Raw genomic sequence first — 27,330 nt, forward strand, 5'->3', positions numbered from 1 at the left:
AAGATGCAATTTTTTTGATTTTGAAAAAAAAACATGCTTGGAAAATTCTTTAGGACTTGGCCGTATGCAATAAATTTATTTATGTTTTCTTTTTTTTTGAATATTTCAGAGAAAACCGGGTATTTTAATACCGGACTTGTATCTTACAATGTAAGTATACAACCCAATATTAAGCAAACTTGGTAGGAAATATTTAAGAAAATCACAAATTTTTTGAAATGATTTTAAAATTTTTTTATTTTTTTTTTAGGGCCGGGCCGGGCCCGGCCCAAGCAGGTGGCTAATTAATTATCCACTGCATGCAGAAATGAATTCTGCATGCAGCGGCTACGAAGAACACGAAGAAGAAAAGGGTGGAGCGGGGAGAGAGAATTACCTGGCGTGGAGAGTCGTGGCCTGGCTGGTGGTGCGCGGTGCGACTGGAGGCGACGAGGACGGCGGTGTGCACTGGTCCCGGCTGGAAGAAGAAGGAGCAGATTCCTGCAGAGGAGAAGGAAAGCTCACGACTGGAGCTGTTGGTGTGACTGAGGAAGGAGCTGCTACTCCGGCTGCTGCTGGTAGGAGTGGAAGAGAGCTTTTGGGCAAGATGGTTGCTACCTTTGCTGTCGCCGCCGCTGTTGGAGTCACGGTGGCAGAGGATAAGATTTTTGCAGAGAAGAGAGGGAGAGAAAGAGAGGTACTGTGACTGTGGTGAGGTTGCTTGGTGATGGATGGGATGTGGTGTTTCGTGGGAAGGACGGTGGCGAGATCAGTGGTGGCGGCTGGAAGCCACGGCGGAGAGAAAAAGGAAAGAGAAGGCTGGTTGCAGGAAAACCGGGGCAGGAAAAAGCTGATTTTTTGCCAATTTTGAGCTCAATTTTCTCCTCCCTCAGGCCATGAAATGCGCCCCTATTTATAGGAAATGGAAGAGGGTAATCTTGTCGTCACTGGGGAAATAATTTCAGCCCTTGATTCAACTCGAGGAATCTAAGCCGTCGGTTCAAAGTGTGCACCTAGAGCTGCCAAATTTGGCAGCTCCAGGTTGTGAACTGCCCGAGGTGGCCACTTTGAGCCACTCAACGGAGCAGTTTCGATGTTTATAGGCTCGATAGGACAATCCTCGAGGATAGAGGGGTTTCAGGTGTCCATTTGGGTGCATGATTTGTCGGATTTGGGGAAAACAACGAGGCAGAAAAATGCGCCTGGAAGTGTGCCACTCAGGCAGCTTCACGAAGAAGATGATGAACAGTGACCAGGTTTTTTTTTTTTTTTTTTTGTTGCAAAAACTTGGTAAAAATTAAATTTGGTCTTTCAAAATTCCAATCTTTCAATTAAGTCCAAATTAGGCCCCCAAACTTAATTTTTCACCGATTAAGCCCTCAAATTAATTTTGACCCGCTTAAAGTGTAATTAAGTCCTTGCACTTAATTAAATCCTTCAATTGGACCCGAATTAATTCTTAAACATAATTAAAATTTAATTTGGCCCATGATTAAATCAAATTGACCCATTAAAAATTTAATTATGTCATTGAACTTAATTTTATGCAAATTCGTCCAATAATCATTTAATTTGACCTTTGAATTTGCATTTTCTATTTTTGGGCATAACGGGATACAATTAGGCCTCCGAAAATTGCAGCTTGATTTTTGCCTATTTTTGCAAGTCTTTCTTTATCAGCTTCTCTTCTCCGCATTGCCAGCCTTATTTTTTTATTTTTTTTTATTTTTTTTTATTTTTTAGGAAAAAAACGAATTTTGGGGAATCACCCAAATTGGGTGATGATAGTCGGTGTCATATCAATGTTCCCAAAGGTTAAACTCCGATAACTAGGATCCCAAAAATTCAGTAGGGCTTTGATTGCTGCTGCTTGTACGGGTAACCTCATTAGTTGTGCAATTCTCCCATAATCGCCTTTCAAAAATAGTCTCATCAATATATTCCATAATAGACAATAACTTCCCCAAGTCATTTACCCATGTGATTTATCTTGGTAATGCAAGGCAAACCTACTAGCATCGATTCTTGGGCATTTCCCTTTAGCTACCTGAGTCAACTCGGATTCTTGCCCGAACTCTTGGAAAGATAGGTATTTAGTCATGATTTCAGCTCAAAAACCTGGATTGATGAATTTAACATTATTAATCATGATGCAAATGAATGTAAGATACAATATCCTAAGGACAAGCTCTATTTATTAAGTGAGAACGGGTAGGTTTTCTATCTGGTCTTTGAAGGGGTCTCATATCTGCCCAGTGACGTTCTTCGTAAAGACAGTGTGGGGGCGTTGCAAGGAACAGTTAAGGCACGTATGCCCACCATTACCAAGCAGGCACTCAGGTATGAGTTGGTGTTTCACGCATCTGAACCCTGACCAATAGTCATAAGGCAAATCGCTAATACCCCACCTAACTTAAGGCTTGTGTGTGCTTCTCAAAATCAAAGTAAGTGGTGCATGAGACAGTTTTATACAATGTAATGAATAGTATGTGTAAAAATATAAAGCAAATACGCAAATAACAACAGGAAAGACATTAACAATAAAAACACACGAAAACACAAACAAATCAGACAAAAACAAAGCTTAGTCTACAGAGGTCCCCAGCGGAGTCGCCATTCTGTCGCACGGGTGCGGCGTCACCACGAAAATATATGTCCCACTTTAAATCTAAAATGTAAACCTATTTGGAAAATATGGGGAGACAAGAAAATCTTGTCGTTTTATTGGTAGAAAATGGAATGGGAGTCGCCACCTAGTATTTTGGTCACTAGGAACCCTAACTGGTCTCAGAGATCGGGTAAGGGGACTGGTTGCGTAAAGGGAAGGTATTAGCACTCCAAATACGCCTTACCTAAGGTAAGCTGCATTGTTTGATTGTCTGATAAAAAGCTACGGTGTTATCGCGTTTCTAGTTGTTGGTCCGTCTATGGTTTAAGAAAAGTCCTCCTCAGTAAGGAGGTCCTTATCTTATTGGGTAAAATCGTAACCGTTCTAACTTCTATATAAAAACTATATTTTTAATAGCAGGAATACGTTTTACGTATAAATTCGTAATTCCCAATACTAAAGGAAGACAAAAAGATTTTTTTAGAATTTTTGAAATATTGACCTAGTTCTCGTGGTTCTAACAAACTTGTTGTTAAAGCCAAAATGCATGCTAATAAATATATTTTTTTGTTATATGAAAATATAATGTGATGATTTTTTTTGTTTAATTTTGGAGAGACTAGGCCGTATGCATTAAACAAAAACATCCTTTTTTATATATATTTTTTTGTCTTGCCGAAAATCGGGTATTTTAACACTGGATTTGTATCTTTACGGAAAGTCAACAATATTTTTTAAGGATTTTTCAGAATTTTTGAAAGCAAAACATTTTTTTTTAAAAAAATTTGTTGATGTTTTGACGAAAACCGGGGTATTTTAATACTGGATTTGTATCTTTACGGTATAAAAATACAAACCAATATTAAGCCATTTTGATAAAAATATGCAGGAAAATCAACAATATTTTTCAAGGATTTTTCAGAATGTTTTTTTTTTTTTTTTTGGATAGATATCTATATATAAATAATATAAAACATTATAATAAATAATATATAATATTAGGTGGGCTGGGCTGGGTCGACCCAACTAACTGGGTCGGACTTAGCCCAAAAAGGGTTGGGCCGATCTCGGCCCAGCAGGGATTGGGCCGATCTCGGCCCAACAAAGTCTTCTATTTTTCGTCTGGGCCGGACCTGGCCCAGACAGCAGGGATGGGCTAGAACCAGTCTGGCCCACAAAACACAAGGCTGGACCAGAACCAGTCTGGCCCAGAGAAGGAAAAACCAACAATGCCGGGCTAGAATCAGCCTGGCCCGACAACATAACATCAGGGGGGGAATTATTTTCCCCCTCCCCTCCTGCATGCAGAACGCTGTTCGTTCTGCATGCAGGGGGAAAACAACGAAAGTGCAAACAATTAGGGGGGAGAAAAGTTACCTGGCGTGGAGGAGGTGGTGCGTTGCTGGTCTGGCTGCTTCGTTGGCGGTGCTGCGGTGGAGGCCGGTGGCAGTGTTGTGGCTCACGGGCGGCGGCTCCAAACAGTAATGTTACTGCTTCAGGCGGTGGAAAAAAAGGCTTTTGTTCTTCCCTTCTCTTCCGTTCTCCTCCTCTTCTTCTGCTGCATTTCCTTTCCCCTTTTGTTCGGATTTAGATGGTGTTTCTTTCCAAGACCTGACCTCGTCCAGAGTCAGTATCGTTTTTCTTAACTCTCACGGTCCACTCTCCTTTACCTCTCACTATCCCTCTCGGTCTGTTTTGTTTTCTTTTTTTTTTGGTTTGCTTTCCCTTTCCTCTAAACCTCACAGTCCCTCTCCCGTTTGTGTCTTCCTTGGTTCTTTCCTTTTTGGTCTGTTTTCCTCCCTCTCAGTTTGGGTTTACTGGTGGTTCCTTTCGGTTCCGGTTCTCCTTTCCTCTATTCACTTCCCTTTTTTTTTTTTACATGAAACGGCGTCGTTTTATACAAAACACGCCGTTTCATTTAAATGTGGCGCCAACAAATTTTTTCCAAATCAGTCCTTAATTTATCCTTTGTTCTTTTGAGTCCTCACAATGTAATTTAGATTTTAAGAATCAATTCAATTGCATCCCTGCCAATTTCAATAGCCGTCCCTATAGTTGGCCGCCTTTTTTATTTTGGTCATTGGTCTCTAATTTATGCAATTTGACCCTCAATTGACCAATAAACTTCCAATTTCTTCAATTTGGCCCCTGATTGGGTTAATTACAGCCCCTCTATTTACGCGCTTTTTCCAATTTGGTCCTTGGTTTCAGATTTCCTCAATTAAGTCCCTAATTGGCTATTAAACTTCAATATTTATGCAATTAAGCCTCTGATTTGACCAAATCAACTCTTAAAAATTATAATTTGACCCCAGAACTTTAATTTCTTCCAATTAAAGCTCAAATTGACTTAAAAATCAATTTTTCTTACAATCAAACCCTCTATAAATTCAATTAAACCTTCAATAAAATCCAATTAAGTCCATAAACATCCAATTTTGGACTTTTCTCTTCAAATTAAATTTTCTTTTCCCACAAGGCTCTCATCATTCAAGTATTTACTGTAAAACATTTCAATCCTTGTATTTTTGAACCTCCTTAATCAATTTTTCTGATCCTTTTCTGAGCGCTCTAACCTCCTATTATTTTTCTAATTTCTTCCGGCTATATATTTATATATTTATTTTTATTTTTGTGTGGGGACCCAAAAATGGGTTACAACAAACATGTTTGATTTAACTGGTAGTTAAAATAGAATTTACCATATTCAATATTTATGGTGGTTGTTGGCAGTTAGGGTTTACCACATTTTCAAAAACATTTAAAGCTTGGAGAGCAATTTTGAATTTTTTGTTTAGAGCATCTCCAATGAGGTGCTAAATGAAAAGCTAAATATTAAAAAATATTATTTTAGCTCTTTCATGTTTATTTTGCACACTCCAAAAGAAGTGCTAAATAAAATGCTAAAATATTTTGTCTCTCCCATAAATATTTGTAACAACCTCAAAACAATTTCAATCAATATATATTTGTTTAACTCTTACATAAAGGGCAAATGGAGCAATTTTTTTTTTTTTTTTGTTAAATTCACCAAAATTTCTAACGAAATTTCGGCAGAGTCTCCCCTATACCGGGAGATCCCAAGTTATCGACAATTTATCCTGCACAAAATTATAATCACATCCCACCCATAATCACATCCATGATTGGTACATTCAATCATTTTATTCATTCGAGAATATACTTAGGACAAATCTTCATTCTCAATCTCCATCTCATATCACATGCATAAATTATTAATTAAGAGGACCATCCAAGCACTGAAATTTCATATATATAAGCACAACACAATTTAGCGTTCTGAACATAAGCTATTACGCTATAATTTTTCCAAGTATAGATTAATACATTAATATTCCAAAACATAATAATATAAGGAGTATACTATTCTATTCAGGTTACATGTTTGCTGCATAACAAAATTACATGAAAATCTCTAAGTTCCTAACTTATACAAAAGGGATAAGGAACCTAAATTCTACTCCTGACGTGAATGGGAGGGACCTGCAAAACATAAATTTTCCATATAATTAAAAATAACTAAAATACAAACAATTCACGGAAGAAATTTATACAACACATCTACCTACTTAAGTCATATGCAATTTCAATACACCACCACCATCCCTTTTGAGGATTATCCAGTTTATTTCCTTTAACTACTTCTCCCCACATTAGGAAGACTATACCGGCACTAACGACCTCCATTAGTGTCTTTAGTTTTCCATCCTGGGGTCAACTAATCAGATTCATGAAAATGCCGACGCTAACATGACCGTTGGTGTCATTAAATATATATATATATATAATATATATATATATATATATATATATATATATATATATATATATTTTTGAACCAAAATAGTTAATCACTGTTCTATGCTACTTTGGGAGGTCCTCGGGTATGCCGATGTCAAGGATTCTTGACATCATTAGCTTTCACCTCGGAAAGCTAATCAAGTCTATAAGTTTTGCCGATATCGACGACACCCGCCGATATCATTAACTATTCTGAATCCAAATAGTTAATCAAGTTTAAAAATTTTGCCGATATCGACGTCACCCGCCGATATCATTAACTATTCTGAATTCGAATAGTTAATCAAGTTTATAAATTTTGCCGATATCGACGTCACCCGCCGATATCATTAACTATTCTGAATTCGAATAGTTAATCAAGTTTATAAATTTTGCCGATATCGACGTCACCCGTCGATATCATTAACTATTCTGAACCTGAATAGTTAATCAAGTTTTTATATTTCTCCTCCCACGTACCGGTAATGCCGATGTTAACCAACTTGGTTAACATCATTAGCCTCCCATATCAGGGACAGGCTAATCAAATTCGAGAAACAATCATTATTAAAATTCGTTGTTACTGTTCATCTCCTCTAAAAAGACCTATAATTTAAATTTAGTCCTCATTTCTATTTTCCCACCATTTCACCTTTCCTTTTCCCCTTTCTTTTCCTCATCAATATGCACCAAATTTTTATAGTTCAATAGTTAGTTAAAATAATTATTAACAAGAGGAGATATAGGTACCGAGTACCTACCTGCTGTAGACGCTCGACTTGCGTTCCCCTGTTGTTGTTGTACTCCTCCCGCGGTTCCTCCTGAACCACAACACCCATCATTATTCCATATTAGTCCACATATCACAACACAACAACAACAATGGGAATAATATTCATTTCTCTTTTACCAATCTTCTCTTTCTCACTTACATTCCTCATTATTATCCTTTCACATTTTCGGCTCATTTGTAGTCCAAGTGGACATCATAAATTCAATTTTGATTACCGTTTATTCTTTTTGAAGATCAAGACACACTTTGTGAAGGGCGAGAAAACAAATTCTACCCTTAATACGGCTAAATTTTTCCATTTTATCGACTTGGCCGAAACTGCCAACAGGGGTGGCAGCTTGACCTCTCCTCAGATTTCATTTGTATCCGGAGTTCTAGGACTCCAAATTAGGCGAGGTCAGATTCGTTGGAAAGCTAACACTTCCGGCTACAACTTCTATGAATGGACCCTCCCTAGATTCTATCATCTTCAGGTCCAAATTCTCTCAGGAACCAGGGCAACAAATCTGCCCTGTTTTGTCAATGGAGAAGATACCTACAATTTTTATTTCCAATCCTTTTTTTTCCCCATCAATTTCAGCCAATTTCAGCCATGTTTTCACCTTACCTGGAACGTAGGTTCCTCTCCCTTATAAGTTACAATTTGTAACTACACTATAGCAACACACCTAATTAACTAACAGGGGAGTCATACGTTCTCCTCTGTTTTTTTTTCTTCCCCTCCAGTGGCCGGTCCTTTAAAATCAGTTCCTTCTTTTTTTTTTTTTTTTATATTTATATATATACACACTCAATCACCACATTTCCTTATCATTCACCTCCTGAAACCTGTTTCAATTTTGCAATAAGGAAAACAACGCAACTATCACAATTTCCTTTCTTTCCTAACAATCTCATGGCTGGCCACTATTTCCCCATGGTCTTTGGTTTTTGTTGAAATCTTCTTTGCATAATTCCATCCTTTTTAGGCAACCTATGCTGCTCAACTCATTTAGTTCCAATTAATTCCACATTTCCCCAAATTTTACTCAAAGACCCTAATTTTTCAAACTTCAAATTAATGCACAATTCTTGCATGAATTTAATTTGGCTTTCCCAATTGGTTTAGAACTTCATACCTGGAGGAAATTTAGTTTTGATTTCTGATTTGATTAAAGTTTCCTAACCCCTTTCTTCTCTACAAGCAGCCGGCCTCCCACTCCCTCTTCTCTTAGAAATTCTATCACTTTTTCTTCTTGCAAATCTCCTGCCCCGGTTTGTCTCCCCACGTAGAAAATCTAAGGTTTGTGTAGGTATAGAAATATAGGTGTTTTCTCTTAAGCTTGGTGAAGGAAAATCTGAAAAATTTCCCTCCCCTTTTCTTTTTGTTACCTCCCCCGGTCATGAATGAGAGAAGGGATGGGTATTTATAGTCCCATCTCTTCTTAATTCATTTTGGTCCCAACTTTCTCCTTTTTTCTTATTTTAGCCCCTTCTATTTTATATATATATATAACAACATTTTTTTTTAATTATTATAAACTCCCCCCCCCCCACTTTTTTTTTTTTTTTGCATACTTTATTCTCAGGCTTCACATTCTCCCCTCCTAATAAAAATTTTGTCCCCGAAATTTAAACTGCTTACCTGACTCAAAGAATAGGTGGGGGTATTTTTCCTTAATCTCTGATTCTCTCTCCCACGTTTCTTCCTCAATTTTTGAGTTTCTCCACAGCACTCTGACTAGTGGTACTCTCTTATTCCTCAATGTTTTTTCACTCTGATCCATGATCTTGACTGGCCTGGTCTCGAGTGTCAAATCTTCTTTTACTTCCATAGGAACTGGAGGTAACACTCGGGAAGGATCCACTTCCGCCTTCCGCAATAGTGATACATGGAATACATTGTGAATCTTCTCTAGGTGTGCCGGTAGTTTCAGGCGGTAAGCAACCGGCCCTATCCTAGCTATCACCTCAAATGGGCTAATGTACCTCGGAGCAAGCTTTCCTTTCATTCCAAACCGAATGATGCCCTTCCACGGTGCCACCTTTAAGAATACTCTATCCCCTATTTGGAATTCTAAAGGTCTCCTCCGGTTATCTGAATAACTCTTCTGTCTATCTTGGGCTTCCTTCATTCTTTGCCTGATCACTCTTACTTTATCAGTTGTTATTTGTACCATTTCAGGACCCAAGAGTTTCCTTTCTCCAATTTCATCCCAGCATATCGGAGTGCGACATTTTCTCCCATAAAGGGCTTCATATGGGGCCATCCCAATAGAAGCTTGGTAACTATTATTATACGTGAACTCTACCAATGGTAACAAGTCTTCCCAGTTTCCCCCAAACTCTAGCACGCATGACCTTAAAAGGTCTTCAAGTGTTTGGATAGTTCTTTCAGATTGGCCATCTGTCTGGGGGTGGAATGCTGTGCTCAGGTTCACCTCGGTTCCCAAAGCTCGTTGTAAGCATGACCATAACCTCGAGGTGAATCTTGGGTCTCGGTCTGACATAATTGATAAGGGCACTCCATGTAGTCTAACCACTTCATTCACGTATAATTTGGCCAACTTGTCTACGGGGTCCGTCATTTTCGTGGGCAAGAACAGAGCTGACTTCGTTAGTCGATCTACCACTACCCATATAGCATCATTGCCCCTTTTTCCCTTTGGAAATCCGGTTACAAAGTCCATGGCTATATTTTCCCACTTCCATTCCGGAATTGGTAGCGGTTGTAATTCCCCTGCCGGCCTTTGGTGTTCTATCTTCACTTGTTGACATATCCCACATCTTGACACGTATTTTGCTATCTCCTTCTTCATATTTGGCCACCAGTAATACTCTTTGAGGTCCCTATACATCTTGGTGCTCCCGGGATGGGTTGCAAACCGAGATTCATGAGCTTCCTTCAATATTTCACCCTTTAAGGCCTTATTCTCAGGTACGTAAACTCGTTTTCCCATTGCCACCAACCCTCCCGGTACGACCTGAAAGGATAACTCTTTGCCTTGCTTGATTTTTTCTTTGATTTCTCCTATACCCTTATCTGCCAATTGAGCTTCTAGAACTTTATCTCGTAGTACTGATCTGATCTTTATATGAGCCAGTAGTGACCCTTCAGGACCCACGGTTAACTGCAATCCCATCTTTTTTAATTCCATCAAATTCTCTTGTTCTGTAATTTCTATATCACCCACCACTGCTGTCCCTTTCTGACTCAAGGCGTCCGCCACTACATTGGCTTTGCCAGGATGGTAGTCAATTACGCAGTCGTAGTCTTTTATCAATTCCACCCACCTCCTCTGTCGCATGTTTAACTCCTTTTGCGACATTAAATACTTCAAACTCTTATGGTCAGTGAAAATCTGGACTTGTGTTCCATACAAATAATGTCTCCATACTCTTAAGGCAAATACCACTGCTGCAAGTTCCAAGTCATGGACCGGGTAGTTCACTTCATGTGGCTTTAACTGTCTGGAAGCATAGGCGATCACCTTCCCATGTTGCATTAGTACACATCCCAAACCCCTCCTTGAGGCATCACTGTAAACCATGAACCCTTCTGTTCCGGAAGGAAGGACCAAAACGGGGGCTGATGTAAGCCTTCTTTTCAACTCCTGAAAACTCTCCTCGCATTCCTTTGACCAATTAAACCTTACTTCTTTACGAGTCAACTTGGTCAGAGGCGATGCTATTGTAGAAAACCCTTCGATAAACCTTCTATAATACCCTGCAAGGCCTAAGAAGCTTCGGATTTCGGTCACAGTCGTGGGCTTCTCCCACTTTAGAACTGCCTCCACTTTCCCTGGGTCTACACATATTCCCCCCGCTGAAATAACATGTCCCAAAAATATCACCTCTTTGAGCCAGAACTCACATTTATCCAGTTTTGCATACAATTTATTTTCTCTCAATATCTCCAACACCTTCCTCAAGTGCTTCTCGTGTTCCAAATAAGAGCTTGAATATACCAGTATATCATCAATAAACACCACCACACATTTATCTAAATAAAACCGAAACACTCGATTCATCAGGTCCATAAATACCGCCGGGGCATTAGTTAACCCAAAAGGCATCACTAAGAATTCATAATGGCCATAGCGGGTTCTAAAGGCAGTCTTTTGTATGTCCTGTTCTCTGATTCTTAGTTGATGATACCCCGATCTCAGATCTATCTTCGAGAATACTCTCGCACCCTTCAACTGATCAAACAGGTCATCTATCCGTGGTAGCGGATACTTGTTCTTTACCGTCACTTTGTTCAGCTGACGACAGTCAATACATAACCTGAACGTACCATCCTTTTTCTTTACAAATAACACTGGGGCTCCCCAAGGTGAATTGCTCGGTCGTATGAACCCTTTGTCCAGCAACTCCTGAAGTTGGATCTTCAGTTCAGCTAGTTCTATAGGGGCCATTCTATAAGGGGTCTGTGCTATAGGGTTGACTCCTGGAAGAGTCTCAATGGAAACCTCAATCTCTCTGATTGGAGGTAGTCCTGGTAATTCTTCCGGAAACACATCTGGAAATTCTTTTACAACTGGGATATTTGTTAATTCTATGCTCCCCTTCTTTAATTCTCTCACATGAGACAACCAAGCAGGGCATCCTTTTCTAATCAGTTTTCCGGCCGTCATGACCGAGATTATGGAGTTTGGAATCACCCTCCTTTCCCCCGTGAATACTACTCTTTTACCACTCACATCTTGGAGGCTTACGGTCTTTGTGAAACAATCTACCTGTGCCCTATATCTACTCAACCAATCCATTCCCAAAATCAAATCAAAATCATATAATTCTAAAGGCATGAGGTTTACCCTTAGTTCTACCCCCTCAATGTATAGTATCACTCCCTTGTAAACCTCATCAATGTTTATATTTTTCCCCAAAGGTGTACTAACTACCATCCCGACCTTCAATCTACTTGGTAACACATTTAAATTACTGATAATTCGATGGGCCACAAAAGAATGACTGGCCCCAGGATCAATTAAAGCATAAACTTGTATTAAACCCAATTGTAGTGTACCTGCTACGACATCTGGCATTGCCCCCACATCTTCTTGAGTCATATGGTATATCCTGCCTCGAGTTCTTTCCTCCTGGAATCTGGGTCGACTTTTATTGGCACTTGTCCCTGACTGAGTAGGTCGTACGGGCCGATCAACTGTCACTGACTGTTGTTGGCTTTGGGTAGTTATCCCCTGTCCATGCACTCCCTCCGTGGCTCTATACGGACATTCTTTCTTTTTATGACCCGTTTCCCCACAATGGAAACAACCCCTTTCCAAATACTGGCAGTCCCTCCATCGGTGTCCTTCCCCTCTACAAATATAGCATCTTCCTGGTGTGGCTGAACAATCCCCGGGGTGTTTCTGGTTACATCTCATGCATAACGGGTAGACAGGTCTCCTCTGCTCCATGGACCCCCCTATAACACTTGTCCCCTGGCGAGTCTGACCTCCTATGGATCCCCCAGCATTAACGTGTCTAGCACCTCCTGAACTCCCACCATGAATAAAACTCCCCCTTTTTTTCGGGAGTGGCCCGAACGATGACCCGCTCCTTCCTTTCTTCAAAGGAGGATTCCTTCCCATAGGAGGTATGAAATCCCTTCTTTTGAATCCCGTAGTCTGACTCTGCTCACTTGTTAACCTTGGGGTGTCATTCATTACTCTTTCCATGCCCTGAGCAGCTCGCACTAACTCCCGGACCGACTGAAACTGCATAGCCACCAAAATTAATTTCAGCTCTTGCCTGAGCCCTTCCCGAAACCGTTCTACCCGATGATGCTCAGTGGGAAGATAGGTGGTGGCAAAAATAGATAAGTCCTGAAACCTCCTCTCATACTCCAGGACGGTCATATTCCCCTGTTTCAGATCCAGGAACTCCTGTTCTTTCTCTTTTCGGTGCTGCCAGGAGTAGTACCGCTCCTCAAATTCTTCTCGAAAGTGTTTCCACCTTAATTCTTCTCTTGCCCTTCTTTCTCTAATAGTCTCCCACCAGGAGTGGGCACTCTCTGTTAACAACTGGGTCACACAGTCTACTCGAGTTTCCTCTGGCACTTGCATCTGATCTATGACCCTTTCTACCTTCCTCAGCCAATGTCCTGCTACTTCGGCGTCTTCTTCCCCTGAATAGGTCGTGCAACCCATTTCCCGCATGCCCTTCACCCAATGAACCAGGGTCACTACTCTTTCTACCCGAGGAGTGGAATTGGATGCACCTGCGGCCATCCCTGTTGCTATTGCCTTGACCAATTGCTCCAGAAATGTGGGGTCCGAATATGGATTCGGGGTGACCGTCGGTGCCACTAGTGGTGGCCTGTCTTCTGGTCCTTGACCACCTGCTGCTCCAGGCAGTAACACTTCTTCCCGATGAGAGACAGGGTCATCCTGATTCTCCCCTCTCTGAATGGACCGACGCTGCAGGTTGGTGGGAGGCCGTGTCCATCAGTGGTTCCCCTTCATTTTCATTCCCGTATAGTGAGCCATACTCTCTCCCATGCATAGGGGACGGGTCTGCTCTTGCTTCTTGTCGGGTGCGAGCCATCCTGCAACATGTTTCCAAATTCACATCAGTGTTTCAATCCCTGAAACTTCAACCAGTGGCTCTGATACCAACTGTAACAACCTCAAAACAATTTCAATCAATATATATTTGTTTAACTCTTACATAAAGGGCAAATGGAGCAATTTTTTTTTTTTTTTTGTTAAATTCACCAAAATTTCTAACGAAATTTCGGCAGAGTCTCCCCTATACCGGGAGATCCCAAGTTATCGACAATTTATCCTGCACACAATTATAATCACATCCCACCCATAATCACATCCATGATTGGTACATTCAATCATTTTATTCATTCGAGAATATACTTAGGACAAATCTTCATTCTCAATCTCCATCTCATATCACATGCATAAATTATTAATTAAGAGGACCATCCAAGCACTGAAATTTCATATATATAAGCACAACACAATTTAGCGTTCTGAACATAAGCTATTACGCTATAATTTTTCCAAGTATAGATTAATACATTAATATTCCAAAACATAATAATATAAGGAGTATACTATTCTATTCAGGTTACATGTTTGCTGCATAACAAAATTACATGAAAATCTCTAAGTTCCTAACTTATACAAAAGGGATAAGGAACCTAAATTCTACTCCTGACGTGAATGGGAGGGACCTGCAAAACATAAATTTTCCATATAATTAAAAATAACTAAAATACAAACAATTCACGGAAGAAATTTATACAACACATCTACCTACTTAAGTCATATGCAATTTCAATACACCGCCACCATCCCTTTTGAGGATTATCCAGTTTATTTCCTTTAACTACTTCTCCCCACATTAGGAAGACTATACCGGCACTAACGACCTCCATTAGTGTCTTTAGTTTTCCATCCTGGGGTCAACTAATCAGATTCATGAAAATGCCGACGCTAACACGACCGTTGGTGTCATTAAATATATATATATATTTTTTTTTTTTGAACCAAAATAGTTAATCACTGTTCTATGCTACTTTGGGAGGTCCTCGGGTATGCCGATGTCAAGGATTCTTGACATCATTAGCTTTCACCTCGGAAAGCTAATCAAGTCTATAAGTTTTGCCGATATCGACGACACCCGCCGATATCATTAACTATTCTGAATCCGAATAGTTAATCAAGTTTAAAAATTTTGCCGATATCGACGTCACCCGCCGATATCATTAACTATTCTGAATTCGAATAGTTAATCAAGTTTATAAATTTTGCCGATATCGACGTCACCCGCCGATATCATTAACTATTCTGAATTCGAATAGTTAATCAAGTTTATAAATTTTGCCGATATCGACGTCACCCGTCGATATCATTAACTATTCTGAACCTGAATAGTTAATCAAGTTTTTATATTTCTCCTCCCACGTACCGGTAATGCCGATGTTAACCAACTTGGTTAACATCATTAGCCTCCCATATCAGGGACAGGCTAATCAAATTCGAGAAACAATCATTATTAAAATTCGTTGTTACTGTTCATCTCCTCTAAAAAGACCTATAATTTAAATTTAGTCCTCATTTCTATTTTCCCACCATTTCACCTTTCCTTTTCCCCTTTCTTTTCCTCATCAATATGCACCAAATTTTTATAGTTCAATAGTTAGTTAAAATAATTATTAACAAGAGGAGATATAGGTACCGAGTACCTACCTGCTGTAGACGCTCGACTTGCGTTCCCCTGTTGTTGTTGTACTCCTCCCGCGGTTCCTCCTGAAACCACAAACACCCATCATTATTCCATATTAGTCCACATATCACAACACAACAACAACAATGGGAATAATATTCATTTCTCTTTTACCAATCTTCTCTTTCTCACTTACATTCCTCATTATTATCCTTTCACATTTTCGGCTCATTTGTAGTCCAAGTGGACATCATAAATTCAATTTTGATTACCGTTTATTCTTTTTGAAGATCAAGACACACTTTGTGAAGGGCGAGAAAACAAATTCTACCCTTAATACGGCTAAATTTTGCCGTTTTATCGACTTGGCCGAAACTGCCAACAGGGGTGGCAGCTTGACCTCTCCTCAGATTTTCATTTGTATCCGGAGTTCTAGGACTCCAAATTAGGCGAGGTCAGATTCGTTGGAAAGCTAACACTTCCGGCTACAACTTCTATGAATGGACCCTCCCTAGATTCTATCATCTTCAGGTCCAAATTCTCTCAGGAACCAGGGCAACAAATCTGCCCTGTTTTGTCAATGGAGAAGATACCTACAATTTTTATTTCCAATCCTTTTTTTTTCCCCATCAATTTCAGCCAATTTCAGCCATGTTTTCACCTTACCTGGAACGTAGGTTCCTCTCCCTTATAAGTTACAATTTGTAACTACACTATAGAAACACACCTAATTAACTAACAGGGGAGTCATACGTTCTCCTCTGTTTTTTTTTCTTCCCCTCCAGTGGCCGGTCCTTTAAAATCAGTTCCTTCTTTTTTTCTTTTTTTTTTTATATTTATATATATACACACTCAATCACCACATTTCCTTATCATTCACCTCCTGAAACCTGTTTCAATTTTGCAATAAGGAAAACAACGCAACTATCACAATTTCCTTTCTTTCCTAACAATCTCATGGCTGGCCACTATTTCCCCATGGTCTTTGGTTTTTGTTGAAATCTTCTTTGCATAATTCCATCCTTTTTAGGCAACCTATGCTGCTCAACTCATTTAGTTCCAATTAATTCCACATTTCCCCAAATTTTACTCAAAGACCCTAATTTTTCAAACTTCAAATTAATGCACAATTCTTGCATGAATTTAATTTGGCTTTCCCAATTGGTTTAGAACTTCATACCTGGAGGAAATTTAGGTTTGATTTCTGATTTGATTAAAGTTTCCTAACCCCTTTCTTCTCTACAAGCAGCCGGCCTCCCACTCCCTCTTCTCTTAGAAATTCTATCACTTTTTCTTCTTGCAAATCTCCTGCCCCGGTTTGTCTCCCCACGTAGAAAATCTAAGGTTTGTGTAGGTATAGAAATATAGGTGTTTTCTCTTAAGCTTGGTGAAGGAAAATCTGAAAAATTTCCCTCCCCTTTTTTTTTTGTTACCTCCCCCGGTCATGAATGAGAGAAGGGATGGGTATTTATAGTCCCATCTCTTCTTAATTCATTTTGGTCCCAACTTTCTCCCTTTTTCTTATTTTAGCCCCTTCTATTTTATATATATATATAACAACATTTTTTTTAATTATTATAAACTCCCCCCCACTTTTTTTTTTTTTTTGCATACTTTATTCTCAGGCTTCACAATATTATTTCTACATATCTCTAAAAAAAGTCAAAATTAACAAAGTGGGGCTACCAAAAAAATAAACCAATTAAATGTAGTCATCTAGGACAAAAAATAACATCAAACTTATTAAAAAATAATAAAACACTTATTTTTCTCACTTCAATATAATTGGCTTTTCAAATGACTTTTTTTCATTGGAATAGATATAGTAAAAAAACCCTATTTGAAATGCATCTATAAGGTCAAAAAAGCATGCAGTCACAATCCAAATGCTATAATTTTTGAAAACACAGAACTTCAACTAAATGACTGGATCAATTAAAGACTTAAACTATTTGTTTTTGCGTTTAAAAACGTTTTTGAAAAAAATTAAATTTTTTTTATTTTTTTCTTTGCTTTAAATTAATATTTTTTTGGTGTGTTTAGATCATTTTGATACGCTGATTTCAAAAATGATTTTTTAAAAATAAAAAATATATTATTTTGATATATTTCTAAGTAAAAAGTATTTTAAAAAATAACTGCAACCACACTTCCAAACAAGCTCTTAATAATCAATCAATTTTTGTTTTTTTCTTTGGGATCGATTGATTTGAATTAGAGGCTTCATTGATTTCAATGTAGGCAATTTGCATTAAATAGCAGATAAGGCAGAATTATATTTCAAATAATTCGACAGATGAGAGCCTTCATGAAAAAGTTTGATCAGATTTGACCATGTATTTGCAAAAATATCTCATCTTGAACCAATCAAACTCAGATTTAACCAGTTGAAGAAATAGAAAGCTTAATTTTTAAAGAAACCATAACTTGATTGCTTAAGACTAAAATAACAACAGCTAAGGATTTCGTATTCTTTAAATTCTTTTAACAGTAAATAAATTTAAAAACTTTTTTTTTTTCTAATTTTTTTCTTAAAAATGAAAATTTAGGAAATTAGTAATTTTTGAATATTTCATGTCTTAAAAAAAATTAATGCATGGAGAGCAATTTCAAGTTTGGTTTAATTGCCCCACGGTCTCATTATCATTTCCACCTTTCCTCTCAGCAGGGAGACTTAGAAGGAGTTTGAGAGTGTGATTATAGTTGTTTTTTAAAGTGTTTTTCATTTAGAAAAACATCAAAATAATGATTTTTTATTTTTTTAAAATTATTTTTGATATCAACGTATAAAAATGATCTAAAAACACTAAAAAATATTAATTTAAAACAAAAATAAAATTAATTTTTTTAAAAAATATTTTTAAAATGCAAATATAAACAGGGCATCCCAGCAATCGAACCCCACTCCTTCTATTTGGTCATAGCAATACAAGCCTCATCTCTCCACTGTCAAAAAAAAAAAAAAAAAAAAAAGAAAGAAAGACGACCTGCAGGGAGTTTCAAGTTTTTGTACCATCATTGCAAAATTCTATTTCTAAGCCATATTCAAGAACCCAAGAAGATTTTTGAAGAGGAGACACTGCTACACAAATCCTTCTAGCTCCAAGACTGCAAGCCTCTCATGTTTTCTCTCTTACACTTCTCTGCCATTGTTTCAGAACTAATCCTTATTGTCAAACTATTGGAGGCAAGATTATCAAACTATTGATAATTTAATATGATTTTCCCCTCTTTTCAAGAACAAAATCATTTTCTATATTTTTCATATATCTGCTGTCTAGATAATTTCATCAATGCTTTAACAATTTAATATAATTTAATATAAGTATTCCCTAGATTTCCGAATATAGAAGTATATATTTCAAATTGAAAATCTTTTATATCCTTAAATAGAAAAACATAATCGACTAAAAATAAAATCCTAATGTACCAAATATCCTAATAAATCTCTTTTCTATTTAAATTAAATTAAATGTTTTTGAGAAAATCTTACCAATTAAATAAAAATAATTTAGTCTACAATAATGAAATTTCCGATCCATCCCCACGATCATATTTTCAAAAAAAAAAAAACAGCTTGGAGAGAAATTTTTAATTTTTTGTTTAGGCTTCCTTAATTGCCTTGGTTTCAGCCATAAAACAAGGAGCAATTTCTAAATTTCCCAGTTTAATTTTTTTTTTTAATTTCTTATAAACTTTCAAAGTTTCAATGATTGGATTTTTTAAATGTTTTGAATTATTTCTAAAATTTTAATTTTGAATTAAAAGTGAGCAAATCTCTTTCACAAACTCAACGACAGTGAGCATTATTTGAAATGTAATCTATAAGGGCAAAGAGAGAGAGAGAGAGAGGGAGACTATCAATATGGAGATAGATAGGCTTCCATGTTTGAAATGTAACCTATAAGGGCAAAAATGTAGTCACGATCCAAATGCATGATCAAAACTTTTGATTGAGTAGAATTATAAATAAGATTGAACCTTATACAGTGTCTGGCAATAATCTTGAATCTGATTTTCGAAAAGATAGAATGTAAACCACATGTTTATAGGTGGGGGATAAGAAAATGAGATGAAAAGTCAATCAATTTTTATTTTTATCATCGACTTAGAAATCAATCAATTTTTGTTTTTATTCATATATTAAATCAAGATGCTTTTAGAAATCAATAATTAAGTCTTTGCTTGATTTTTATTGGGATTGATTGATTTGAATTAGAGACTTCAATGGAAAATTAGAGGCTTCATAAGTGTAATGTGTATATTTGTGTATGTATATATATGTTTTTAAATGTAAGTGATTTGCATGAAATTGCAGATAAGACACTGCTATATTCTTATAAGGGTGAGAATACAAGTTTGATCCGCATGAAGCGCATTTATTGGAAGTAACATGCACGAACCCCAAACAGGACTAGTCTCACTCTTTAAAAAGATGTGAGGATACCCGAATAAAAAAAAAAAGGCTTCATTAGTGTAATGTATACTTATGTATGTATATATATATATTTTTGAATGTAAGTGATTTGCATGAAATAGCAGATAAGGCATAATTATATTTGAATTAATTCTTTTGAAGGCAACCTTCATGAAAAAGTTTGATCAGATTTAACCATTTATTTACAAAAATTTCTCAATTTCAACCAATCAAACTACGATGTGTTAAATTAAAAGTTGTCCACAAATTATCCAAGCAGTTGAAGAAATAAAAAGGTTAACTTTTTAAGAAACCATAGCTTGTGATTGCTTAAGACTAAAATAACAATAACTATGGATCTCGTGATTTTCGTAATAGCAAATAGATATGAACTTTTTTCTATGAGAACATTTGGCATGTTAAATTAAAAAAACAGAGAGAAGCTCGAGAGGAGCAGGGGATTTCAACTTCCCCTCACCTAGTTAATCCCATCTGGCGATTCTGTGACCCAAAAACTTCCTAGCACCGTTTCCAAGTCCGCGCAACTTTTTTAACTTGTAGACTAATTTATCGATTGTTTTTAACTTGTAGACTAATTTTTTTAGCTATATGTGTCATCGTAAATTCTAAGTGAATATGATTATTTTAAAGATTTTGCTTACTAGCTTTCGTGCTAATCTCAAGAATTATGTTCTTCACTTGTTATACATATCAATATCACTTGAAAATTGTGTTCATCAATTATTATTGTTACACCTGGACATCATGGCAACCTGTTAACAATTTTCTATGAAAAAAAAACAGATATTTGACATCTTGTTCTTTGGAGGAAAATGTCTAGTTCAAGGAGTCGTCACCTAGTATTATGATCACCAGGAACCCTAATTGGTCAACAAAGATTCTATGATACGGGACTGGTTATGCGAAAGGAAAGATGCTATCACCTCTTAAACGTCCTCCCTAAGGCAGGTTGCATTGCTCGTTTTGTCTAAAATTGCTAAGAGTTTGTTCTCCTTTTTTCTTCCTATCATGTTCATGACTCTAGCGTCAGTGAATGGTTCCTATGAATATTTTCTACTATGACGTTGGTAAATATTGCGCACAACCAAAACAAATGTGATATTTCTGACTCTGACGTCAATGAATAATTTCACAAGAAATTTAATTTGAAGAAGAATTTTTCTAATGCCATTTTTTTACCCTTTTTTTTTATTTTTTGCCCCATTTTTAGATAGAAATAAAAGAAACGTTGGACAACAAATTTTGCATTTAATAGCATGGTCAACAGATTGAGCATATAGCAAAAAAATACAAAACGCAAAGAAAAAAATAAACAAAGCGCGAGGGGTCCACAAATAAATCAACGAGAATCTCCAAATATTTTTGGAATTTTCTGATATCGAAAAGGGGCTCGTTACTAAAGTAGTTGGTGTTTGGTGAAGAATTTTGTTTAATATTTTTTTGGGTCTTCTATATGGTCATCTTGGTCTCATTGCTAAAGTAGCTGGTTTTGAAAATTAGCCCGATATAACTTTTTTATTTTATCTTTTGACATTAGGCTATTGAGCCATGAGCTTTCTATTTTTTTCTCTTTCCTTTCTCTCAGGTTATCTCAGATCACGGATTAATCAACTTAACTCAGGTTCAGTCAAGTTATTACCATTTGAATATATATTTTTATGTTAGAAAAAAATTGTCCCACCCCGCAGCCTAGTGCGAGAAATGAAAAATCTAGTGATAGCTATATAGGATGTTAAAATTATTTTTATCAAAATGAAAAGCCATTTCTATATATTTTTTGTAAAAATTATTAAAATAAAGGAAAATTTTAACTGTTTTTTCTCTTTAATCTTTTCCTCTTTCTCTCATCATTCTATATAAAATACAATATGTCTTCTTAAAATGTTATTTTTTATTGGAATACCACATAAAAAAATCTAAATTATACCATTCAAAATACTATATTAACAATTTGCCTCTTTAAAATCGTTTTTTGTCATTGAAGATGCCCTTGATTAATTTATTGTACCACTCTGAATTTTGAGTTAAAAAAGAAAAATCCACGACTAGCCTAATCAGCTTTACCTAACTTGAAGTATTTTTTGGGTCCCAACCATGTCAAGGGCATATACCATGACCATATATTTTTTGGGTCCCAACCATGTCAAGGGCATATACCATGACCATATATTTTAGGAATGGCAACAAATTAAGAACAACTTTAAAAATATAGGGTCACGGACTACCAATAATATTCATTAAAAAATGAAAGAGAACTAAGATCCAAGTTCTCTTCTCTCTCCCCTTCTTTTATGCACTTTTTTTTTTAATATTTACATCTAATGATTTATTATTTTTCTTTTAGAGCACACTTAAAAAGTTTAAGTCATGACACAAATGTTTTTAAGTCATGACACAAATGTTTTAGTTGTGATCGTGTTTGGAATTGAGATTGAATTTTATTTTTTTATTTTAAATTTATTTTTTTAATATTTTAAAATTGTTTTAATATGCTGATATTAAAAATAAAATTAAAAAAATAAAAAATATTATTTTAATATATTTACAAATAAAAAATACTTTAAAAAATAATATATTTCAAAACACCCATTTAGCATTGAATAAGAAAAGGTATAGTACAAAAAGTCATGCCATTTCCCTATAAATAGCCTTCCTTTGATGATGATTTAGGTACTCGAGTATCAAAGTACTCGTCTTTATTTCATTCAAGAAAATGGAAAACACCAATCAACGAAACAATTCTCGTCGAAAGGCAGATTTCCCACCAAGCTTGTGGGGTTGTAGCTTCGCTTCATTTTCTTTCCCACGAACGGTATATTAAGATTATAATCTGATGTTTCACAATTGTTTTTTTATTTTTTTGAATTATATATCACCTCTCTCTCTCTTTTTTTAATTATAAAATCATATGTATCTTTCGTTGCCACTCCTCTCATATGTTATACTTTTATCTAGCTGTTGATCACTTTTACTTTAAACAAATACTTCATTTTTATTGAGTAAAAGTCTATAAGAAAAAACATTATCAATAGACTAGAAAAAATCACGTTGAGGATTACTCAATGCTATCAAAATTTATATTAACTGAATATTTCACGGCAGGAATTCGAGTCATACAGCCGACAAGTAGAAGAGTTGAAGGAAAATGTGAAGGACATGCTGATGGCATCCAAAAAGGATCCAGTGGAACATGTTGAATTCATTAATCTGTTATGTCGGCTGGGTGTGTCATATCATTTTGACGACGAGATTGAAAACAGCCTCAAACAAATTTTTGATGACCTTCCTAATCTTCTTGAGAAGCATGACTTTGATCTCTACACTTTGTCACTACTATTTCGAGTATTGAGACAGCATGGATTCAAAATGCCTTGTGGTGAGCACATACTTCCACTTTATAGCCTTTGAAACATTAATCAACATCTCCAAAAAAAATTCTTTAATGAAGTACAGAGGCTGGTTTAGATCAAAGAAGTTTATCCTCCTTTGTAATTTTCTAAGTTTTAATCTTTAGACTAATACCTGAAACTACTTCTTCCTACAAGTACACCGAAATGAAAATTTTTGTTTTTGTAAAGTGACTCGAAAATGACTCGGAAAAAAAAAATGACTCGAAATGCAGTATATTTGTTCGTACAACTTATAATTTATCTTTGGAGAATACATAATCGGCAGTAATTTAAACTCTGGTAAATCTTTCTTTCACTTACAAGAAATAATTTCTCATAATTCACAAACATCTTTTGAAAATTGGCTAAAATGTGTAGTATGCTTTTATGAATCAGTTGTGTTCGACAAGTTCAAGGACACCAATGGAGAGTTTAAGAAAACAATCATCAACGATGTGAAAGGCATCCTTAGCTTGTATGAAGCTTCGTTTTTAAGTGTGTATGGTGAACAGATACTGGATGATGCCCTAGTTTTCACAAAGGCAAACCTGGAGTCTTCGGCCATGCAATCAAGCCCACGTCTAGGAGACCATATTAGGAATGCTTTGATCTGGCCCTTTCACAAAGGCGTACCAAGAATAGAGGCTAGAAAATACATATCTTTCTACGAAGCAGATGAGTCTCGCAATGACACTCTACTCAAGTTTGCCAAGATAGATTTCAATCGAGTTCAGTTAATACATCAACAAGAGCTATCCATTCTCTCGAGGTAATTTTTTGTTCGAGTTCGAGAGAAATATCAGACTAAGTTTCTATTGGAATTTCTTTACTCGGTTGCTATTTACATTTTAGGTGGTGGAATGATTTAAATTTTGCTGAGGAGTTTCCATAAGCAAGAGATAGAATTGTAGAGATCTATTTCTGGGCAAATGGAGTCCATTTCGAGCCTCAATATGCTTTCTCTCGGATGATGGTCACGAAATATATGAAAATTGTATCACTGGTAGATGATACATATGATGCATATGCATCTTTTGAAGAGATACAACATTTTACTAATGCAATTGAAAGGTTTGTTTCTTGTTACCTCATAGTCTGTCTTTCTCTTCTAAATCTTTCATAAACATAGAAGTCAATACAAAGATGTTCAGGAAAGGACATGTAATTTTCTGTCTCAATTTCAGATGCAGCATGAATGCTATTGATCAACTACCTGCCGATTACATGAAAGTTCTTTATAGAGCTCTTCTGAATCTTTTCAACGAAACCGAGAATGATATGGGAAAGCAAGGAAGATCCTATGCCTCATATTATTTGAAGGAGGAAGTATGAACATTTTTCCAGTCTCATGCATTCTTTTACTATTTCTAGCATAATATATTGTTATTGTATATATATTAATTGAAATATTGCTTAGGTTTTACCACACAATCTTTGTTTTATTTGTATGCTATTAGTTCAAAGAATTGGTGAGAGGCTACCATGCGGAGGCGGAGTGGGCAGATAAATGCCATGTCCCAACATTCGATGAGTATGTGCGCAATGGATTAACTACAAGTGCTTATGGGGTAGTTATGGCAGCATCCTTCCTTGGAATGGAAGAAGTTGCAGGAGGGGAGGAGTATGAATGGCTAAAAAGTAATCCAAAAATTATTAAAGCTGGAAATATGATCGGTCGCTTGATGAATGACTTAGCGAGCCACGAGGTACGATGTCTGCGTTCTTAAAAATAAAAATTACATCGTTTAAGTGCAAAAGTATTAGTTCAAATTATGATATACTTAATAGTTTACAAGATTTTTCAATTATTTTCGTGCATCAAAAAAATTGAACCAAGGTTCAGCTCATGACTATTCCTGTCTTTCTTCTCAATTTTTTCATGTTAAGTTTCTTTTCTGACAATTATGACATCGTTTATATATTTGAAGGATGAACAAAAGAGAGGAGACTGTGCATCCGGTGTTGAATGCTATATGAAACAATATGATGTATCGGAGAAGAAAGCAATTGAAGAGATCCAAAAGATGGACGTTAATGTATGGAAGGATATCAATGAAGATTGCATGAGGCCAACTAATGCTCCAATGCTTCTCCTTCAACATTTTGTTAACCTTGTTCGAGTTACAGATGTTATTTATGAGAATGATGACGATTCCTACACAATTCCATTAGGTTTAAAAGATTATGTCGCTTTATTATATATTGAGCAAGTGCCTCTGTATGAATAATGGTGTATAATTCCTGCTTTGAGCTCATGGTGGAACTCTCTATGAATGTGTTGTAATAAAACGAGCAGTGACTCGTGGTTATTATATGTACTATTGGATCTAGTGTGTATTTTGGTATGTATTGAATTTGATAATTGACTTTGAATTTTACTGAAAAGATTTAAACTTTGCAGGGTGATCTATTCTTAATTTATATATTATTCTTATATTTTTTATATATTTTTTATATAGGATTGGTGATTCTAACACTCTTTCTCAATTGTAAACTATCTTTTAAGGTTTATGTAAGGGATTAATTTTTAAGATTGTAAATAGTTACAGGTCCCTTATTTTATTAAATTTGATAACTGAGTTTTGATTTCATAAAAAAAAAATGAATTTTCAAGTAATATTTGCTAAAACCTTAAATGACCATAAATTATCTAATAAGATACTTTGAACTCTTGAAAACAAAAAAATTATAATTTTCACTGGATTTATATGATGTAGAAAACCTAGCACTAACCAGATATGCTATATATTATAAGACTCAATCAAGTAAAAAGAAGATCATCATCATCATCATCATTCATCTTCTCTTTAGTTGCAATGATTATTATATTTATTTTGTAAATGCCATAAAAAAATCTCTTTTCTACAAACATCTCACTTTTTATAAGTATACATTTGTCACTCCCAAAACAATATCATTAAAACATATTTATTCAATAATAAGCGGGACATTAAGTTCTTTCTAATGTTAAAACATGAGGTTAGGTGAGAAACTTTTTGAAACTCATCTTTAGTATAACCTTCTCGAAGCCAATACCTTAGAGGTTGATGAAATTCTTATATACAAATATTCATTATTCATTTTTTGGTAAGTGAAAAACATCCTCTTCTCTATGCTTATAAGTCTTGTTGTACTAGTATCAACCCAACAATGATCGGGATTAATGATCAAGTTAACTTTAGAAACAACAGTAGTGAAATTCATTTTTGACACATCATTTGTGTAGTTATCAACCTTTGAGTTATTGGCTTAAACAATCTTTGTTTTTTAGGATTTTCTTGTTGTGCTTTATTTTTGCAATCATTAACTTGGTATCTAGTCGTATTCCAAATGAATCACTTTCCATGAAATGTTTTAGCATTTTGCTTTGTTTGAAAGCAAATGTTTTCTTTTATTTCTTAATGTGTGTCTTCTCCTTCTTATTCAATAATATTTAGTTTAGGAGACAAACTAGAAGACTTGACTCTTCTTTTAGACAATTTATCTTCCTTTTCTAATATCAATCTCAAAATGAGATATTCAACTCTCATCTACTAATGTTTATACTTAAGATAGTTTTTTTAATTTTTTTCAATATGGTGGCAATTTCTTAATAATTACAACTTGGAAGGATTCAATCAGAACCATTCCTTCATCATGAGTATTATGAAAGATGTGATGAAACTCTTAAACTTGACTTATCATTGTTCTTGAACTGACCATCTTAAATCCAAAAATTTATCGACTTTGAATTCTTCCCTACCAACTTTAATCTTGTACTTTAAATCCAAAGCTTCCTATAATATCTTTGCACTTTTGACTAAATTATACACCATATAATATTTTGTCTAGTTCATTCAAGATGAGTTCTTACACATGACATCTATTGTCATCCATTTTTGGGTCCCCATAAAGAAAAAGAAACACAAAAAAATCAAAAAACAATTGTTAGAAGAAAACCAAAAAAATATATAGCAGTGAGAAGAAGAGGCAGTGGCACCTAGAAAATGACCAAAGTTTGGTTGAGAAAGTTCAAAAATACAAAGATTGAAATTTGACTATATGTTTTTTATTAATGAAGGTCCTATTAACAAAGAAAATTCAATTTGAGTGTTGCTACCTAATTTTTGACCCATATTTTTGATAAAATTTCAGAAAAATCAAAAAATAGCAA

General features: G+C 35.8%; 1 long non-coding RNA gene and 1 pseudogene across 1 annotated transcript; one reads left to right on the forward strand and one right to left on the reverse strand.

The window, feature by feature from the left end:
- Positions 1-14,230: 14,230 nt before the first annotated feature.
- On the reverse strand, positions 14,231-16,757 carry LOC112325228 (uncharacterized). The gene is made up of 3 exons (XR_008058235.1): positions 16,531-16,757; positions 15,374-15,433; positions 14,231-14,355 (listed from the first exon to the last, which is right to left on the reverse strand). It is a non-coding gene; the product is annotated as an uncharacterized LOC112325228 (long non-coding RNA).
- A 5,734-nt stretch (positions 16,758-22,491) lies between these two features.
- On the forward strand, positions 22,492-25,405 carry LOC18109721 (probable terpene synthase 6; annotated as a pseudogene).
- Positions 25,406-27,330: the final 1,925 nt, after the last annotated feature.

The sequence above is a fragment of the Populus trichocarpa genome, chromosome 19, assembly GCF_000002775.5.
Source record: "Populus trichocarpa isolate Nisqually-1 chromosome 19, P.trichocarpa_v4.1, whole genome shotgun sequence".
NCBI classification, from domain to species: Eukaryota; Viridiplantae; Streptophyta; class Magnoliopsida; order Malpighiales; family Salicaceae; genus Populus; species Populus trichocarpa.